Raw genomic sequence first — 6,532 nt, 5'->3', positions numbered from 1 at the left:
AAGAGTCGATGTGTATTGTGTATAAAGGTTCTGCTGCGAGAAGTCTCGTTTTGCCGTGTGTTTCGGTAACGACGATCCTCCGAAACGTACATCTCATTCGTAAGAGAGGAAGAAAACAATCTCCCTGGGGCCAGTCGGTAATATACCGACATACGACGTGTCGTGCACATCCGTCTCACGCACGGTATACAAAATATGAATAAAACGTGTGTAGTCTCTCTCTCTCTCGACTTCTTAATATTTTCTTTCACCTCTGACGCATCATTTCAGGTGACGTCGGGAGCGCGGGAAAAAAAATTTTTCTAAACACACGAAACCGTTCATCTCACGAACAGCCGAAAAAGTTGTCGCTCAGATCCATATCGCAGTGGAGCGGTATCCGCGGGCGGTCGTAATTGAACGACGCACGACGCCGCGAACACTCACGCGAGTCCATACAAACGATTCCGATCGTTTTGCAACAACTAGAACGTACACTGTCCGTGAAATTCACAGAATTTTCGCGTGTCCGCGACAAACGCCGACGAGACACCCATCGTTCGCTCGTACGTAGCATCCTTCTCTTAACCCGACTCAGAAACGTTCTTTGCGCCCTTCGGTAAAAAAACGTTCGATCCGAAGAGGTGAACGACGGCGGGGATTTGACAGAGCTACGCAAGCAGTGTATGGTACGTAAACGACCCTCAGCCAGGCGTGGTCCAGGAATTGTATCCGTGGACCGCAATGTGCGTTCGAAATGTCGATGTTCATGTGTCCTGCAGTTCACACGTTGACGCGCAATTAGCTGCGTTCTTCATCGACCCACGAGCCAAGTGATCCACCGTTCAGGGTAATCGTATAAATTTTATATTTCACATATATAATTTTATTCTCATTTGTTCGACCTAATATCTCTCTTCTTTCAAAGAGAAGATAAAAGTTGATACCTGAATCTCCGACCAGCGCGCGAAGGAGATTCAGGCGTCGCCTTGGAGACGACACCGAAGCCTTTCGAGACGAAAAACGTTCAAGTAATATGTATATATTTCTCGACGTTCCGGGCGTATAGTGCATTCAAAAACCCGCGAAAGACGCAGAAGACTCGCACGCGTGGAAACGACGGGGATATATTTTGTATCCTACCCGATACTGAATCCATCGCGTGCAGTCGACCCTCGCGTTCTTCCGATCAGACGCATCTATTGTTGCGCGCATGTTTTCGCGTCGCATCGCGCGAAACGTTGCACGAATCGTACCGATCGATCGATTGAAAGCAAATAATGAAAAAAGACTTCACAGCTGGCTCTTTGCCGGTCATTCGTCCCATGTTATCTCTTGCCGCGAAATTGGCGCGCAAGAGTTGGGTGTCAGACGCGCGGCTTTAAAACGAGCTTCACGGCCGGTCCCTTCGTTACCGCTTTCGTTCTTTCTCTCGGAACGACCATGAACGAACACGACGAGCGACGCTACGGCATACACACGTCCACGGATTCGATTAAAAAAACAGACTTCACAGCTGGCTCTTTGCCGGTCATTCGTCCCATATTATCTCTTGCCGCGAAATTGGCGCGCAAGAGTTGGGTGTCAGACGCACGGCTTTAAAACGAGCTTCACGGCCGGTCCTCTCAATTCCGTGTACGGTACACGCAAGATGCGGGTTCCACTTCCAGACTACCCGGTCCCTTCTCTCTACGAGAATCGATAGTAGAAGAACGGCTCGAAAACGCGTCTCAGAGACTAGGGGAAAAGAAGCGGTATGCGAGCGAAACGAAAACGCATTATGGAAACGTCGCGAAACAATGTTCGACGGTTGCTCGGTTCCAATCGTGCGGCCGTTTCAATTTCTCGTGCGCTTCACCGTCCCTCCGTAACTCTGGCCGATCGCGTATACCGAAGAGCCGACACGCGCAAAAACCACAGGCATTGTATACTGTATATATATATGTTACAGTCACAGCCTTCGCGCGTTTTACTCTCCGACGCGGGGTTTCCACGACGAAAGAGAGACAGTTTCGTGGCGGGTGACTCGGCCGAATCGCTACGACGGGTATTTCTATTATAGAACGAATCATCGCCACCCTTTACCAGTGCCCGACGAAGGAATCACAAGGTCATCTGGAGTTTACAATGCCAGCGACGGTAATTCCAACGAAGACCCGATAAGTCAACTCATCGTTCTATTTCTCCCCGTACAGAAAAGCGAATCGACGCTAACGCACCTCGCGCAAGCACGAACGTTCTCTTCGCGTGGATCATCCCATCGTCGAAAGATGTAAAGACGCATTGGAGATCGTGGTCTCTGGCGGGCTCATTGCACGCCCCACTGCATATCTTTCCTCGAATCGAGAATGATTCGTCCACTAAGGCTGCGAAACTACGCGTCGAGGAAACTAGGGGAAAGAAGCGGGATGCGAGCGAAACGACAATACATTATGGAAACGTCGCGAAACAATGTTCGGCGGTTGCTCGTTTCCTCCTGCGGACGTTTCATTGCTCGGGCGCTTCACGTCCCTCCGTAACCTTCGCGCGATCGCGTGCCCCGGAGAGCCGGCAACCGGTGAACCACAGGCGTATAAACTATAGTCTTCTATAGCAAGCCTTCGGCGGTTACTCTCCGACGCGGGGATTCCACGACGAGAGAGAATTTCGTGGCGGGTGACATCGGTCGAAACGCTACGACGGGTATTTCTATTATAGAACGAATCATCGCCACCCTTTACCAGTGCCCGACGAAGGAATCACAAGGTCATCTGGAGTTTACAATGCCAGCGACGGTAATTCCAACGAAGACCCGATAAGTCAACTCATCGTTCTATTTCTCCCCGTACAGACAAGCGAATCAACGCTATCGCACCTCACGCATGCACGAACGTTCTCTTCGCGTGAATCGTCCCATCGTCGAAAGATATAGCCGCTTGGAGATCGTGGCCCATCAAGTTCTTCCGTAACTCCTGCGCGATCGCGTACCCCGGAGAGCAGGCAACCGGTGAACCACAGGCGTATAAACTATAGTCTTCTATAGCAAGCCTTCGCGTTTACTCTACGACGCGGGGATTCCACGACGAGAGAGATTTTCGTGGCGGGTGACACGGCCGAATCGCTACGACGGGTATTTCTATTATAGAACGAATCATCGCCACCCTTTACCAGTGCCCGACGAAGGAATCACAAGGTCATCTGGAGTTTACAATGCCAGCGACGGTAATTCCAACGAAGACCCGATAAGTCAACTCATCGTTCTATTTCTCCCCGTACAGAAAAGCGAATCGGCGCTATCGCACCTCACGCAAGCAGGAATGATCTCTTCGCGTGGATCGTCCCATCGTCGAAAGATGTAAGACGTACAGAAATCGTGGTCCATCACGATTATTCGTAACTCTCCGAGTCGCGTATCTGAGAGTAGGACAAACGGAGAACCACAGGCATAAATAATACTATATGTTTCTTATATAGTTAGCCTTCGCGTTTTACTCTCCGACATGGGGATTCCACGACGAGAGAGAGTTTCGTGGCGGGTGTCTCGGCCGAATCGCTACGACGGGTATTTCTATTATAGAACGAATCATCGCCACCCTTTACCAGTGCCCGACGAAGGAATCACAAGGTCATCTGGAGTTTACAATGCCAGCGACGGTAATTCCAACGAAGACCCGATAAGTCAACTCATCGTTCTATTTCTCCCCGTACAGAAAAGCGAATCGACGCTATCGCACCTCGCGCGAGCACGTAACTACTCTTCGCGTGGATCGTCCCATCGTCGAAAGATGTAAGACGCACGGAAATCGTGGCCCATCAACGTTTTTTTGTAACTCTGCCGATCGCGTATCACAGAGCCGAGACGCACATACCACAGGCGTATAATACCGTTTTCTTTCGTATGGTAAGCCTTCGCGTTTACTCTTCGGCGCGGGGTTTCCACGTCGAGAGAGACATTCGTGGCGGGTGACATCGGTCGAAACGCTACGACGGGTATTACTATTATAGAACGAATCATCGCCACCCTTTACCAGTGCCCGACGAAGGAATCACAAGGTCATCTGGAGTTTACAATGCCAGCGACGGTAATTCCAACGAAGACCCGATAAGTCAACTCAACGTTCTATTTCTCCCCGTACAGAAAAGCGAATCGACGCTGTTGCACCTCACGCAAGCACGAACGTTCTCTTCGCGTGGATCGTCCCATCGTCGAAAGATGTAAGACGCACGGAAATCGTGGCACATCACGTGTTTTCGGAACTCTGTCGACCGCGTATCTCAGAGACGACGCGCGCGAACCACTGGCATATACTATTATATATCGCGTTTTACCCTCCGACGCGGGGATTCCACGACGAGAGAGAGTTTCGTGAGCGGGTTGACTCGGAAGAAACGCTACGACGGGTATTTCTATTATAGAACGCATCATCGCCACCCTTTACCAGTGCCCGACGAAGGAATCACAAGGTCATCTGGAGTTTACAATGCCAGCGACGGTAATTCCAACGAAGACCCGATAAGTCAACTCAACGTTCTATTTCTCCCCGTACAGAAAAGCGAATCGACGCAATCGCACCATACGCGTGCACGTAAACAACTCTTCGCGTGGATCGTCCCATCGTCGAGAGACGTAAGTTTTCATAGTATGAATTCGCGTTTTACTCTCCGACGCGGGGATTCCACGACGAGAGAGAGTTTCGTGAGCGGGTTGACTCGGAAGAAACGCTACGACGGGTATTTCTATTATAGAACGCATCATCGCCACCCTTTACCAGTGCCCGACGAAGGAATCACAAGGTCATCTGGAGTTTACAATGCCAGCGACGGTAATTCCAACGAAGACCCGATAAGTCAACTCAACGTTCTATTTCTCCCCGTACAGAAAAGCGAATCGACGCAATCGCACCATACGCGTGCACGTAAACAACTCTTCGCGTGGATCGTCCCATCGTCGAGAGACGTAAGTTTTCATAGTATGAATTCGCGTTTTACTCTCCGACGCGGGGATTCCACGACGAGAGAGAGTTTCGTGAGCGGGTTGACTCGGAAGAAACGCTACGACGGGTATTTCTATTATAGAACGCATCATCGCCACCCTTTACCAGTGCCCGACGAAGGAATCACAAGGTCATCTGGAGTTTACAATGCCAGCGACGGTAATTCCAACGAAGACCCGATAAGTCAACTCAACGTTCTATTACTCCCCGTACAGAAAAGCGAATCGACGCAATCGCACCATACGCGTGCACGTAACAACTCTTCGCGTGGATCGTCCCATCGTCGAGAGACGTAAGTTTCATAGTAAGCCTTCGGCGTTTTACTCTCCGACGCGGGGATTCCACGACGAGAGAGAGAGTTTCGTGAGCGGGTTGACTCGGAAGAAACGCTACGACGGGTATTTCTATTATAGAACGCATCATCGCCACCCTTTACCAGTGCCCGACGAAGGAATCACAAGGTCATCTGGAGTTTACAATGCCAGCGACGGTAATTCCAACGAAGACCCGATAAGTCAACTCAACGTTCTATTTCTCCCCGTACAGAAAAGCGAATCGACGCAATCGCACCATACGCGTACACGTAAACAACTCTTCGCGTGGATCGTCCCATCGTCGAGAGACGTAAGTTTTCATAGTATGAATTCGCGTTTTACTCTCCGACGCGGGGATTCCACGACGAGAGAGAGTTTCGTGAGCGGGTTGACTCCGAAGAAACGCTACGACGGGTATTTCTATTATAGAACGCATCATCGCCACCCTTTACCAGTGCCCGACGAAGGAATCACAAGGTCATCTGGAGTTTACAATGCCAGCGACGGTAATTCCAACGAAGACCCGATAAGTCAACTCAACGTTCTATTTCTCCCCGTACAGAAAAGCGAATCGACGCAATCGCACCATACGCGTGCACGTAAACAACTCTTCGCGTGGATCGTCCCATCGTCGAGAGACGTAAGTTTTCATAGTATGAATTCGCGTTTTACTCTCCGACGCGGGGATTCCACGACGAGAGAGAGTTTCGTGAGCGGGTTGACTCGGAAGAAACGCTACGACGGGTATTTCTATTATAGAACGCATCATCGCCACCCTTTACCAGTGCCCGACGAAGGAATCACAAGGTCATCTGGAGTTTACAATGCCAGCGACGGTAATTCCAACGAAGACCCGATAAGTCAACTCAACGTTCTATTACTCCCCGTACAGAAAAGCGAATCGACGCAATCGCACCATACGCGTGCACGTAACAACTCTTCGCGTGGATCGTCCCATCGTCGAGAGACGTAAGTTTCCATACTATGAATTCGCGTTTTACTCTCCGACGCGGGGATTCCACGACGAGAGAGTGTTTCGTGAGCGGGTTGACTCGGAAGAAACGCTACGACGGGTATTTCTATTATAGAACGCATCATCGCCACCCTTTACCAGTGCCCGACGAAGGAATCACAAGGTCATCTGGAGTTTACAATGCCAGCGACGGTAATTCCAACGAAGACCCGATAAGTCAACTCAACGTTCTATTGCTCCCCGTACAGAAAAGCGAATCGACGCAATCGCACCATACGCGTGCACGTAACAAC

At 50.3% G+C, this 6,532-nt stretch overlaps 1 non-coding gene across 1 annotated transcript; it reads right to left on the bottom strand.

Annotated features, from left to right (window-relative positions):
• Positions 1–677: 677 nt before the first annotated feature.
• Positions 678–832, bottom strand: LOC143176387 (5.8S ribosomal RNA). Its single transcript, XR_013000943.1, has one exon. It is a non-coding gene; the product is annotated as a 5.8S ribosomal RNA (ribosomal RNA).
• Between the last annotated feature and the right edge of the window lie 5,700 nt (positions 833–6,532).

Source organism: Nomia melanderi, unplaced genomic scaffold, assembly GCF_051020985.1.
Source record: "Nomia melanderi isolate GNS246 unplaced genomic scaffold, iyNomMela1 scaffold0515, whole genome shotgun sequence".
NCBI classification, from domain to species: Eukaryota; Metazoa; Arthropoda; class Insecta; order Hymenoptera; family Halictidae; genus Nomia; species Nomia melanderi.
This window is presented reverse-complemented; position numbering and strand designations above follow the sequence as displayed.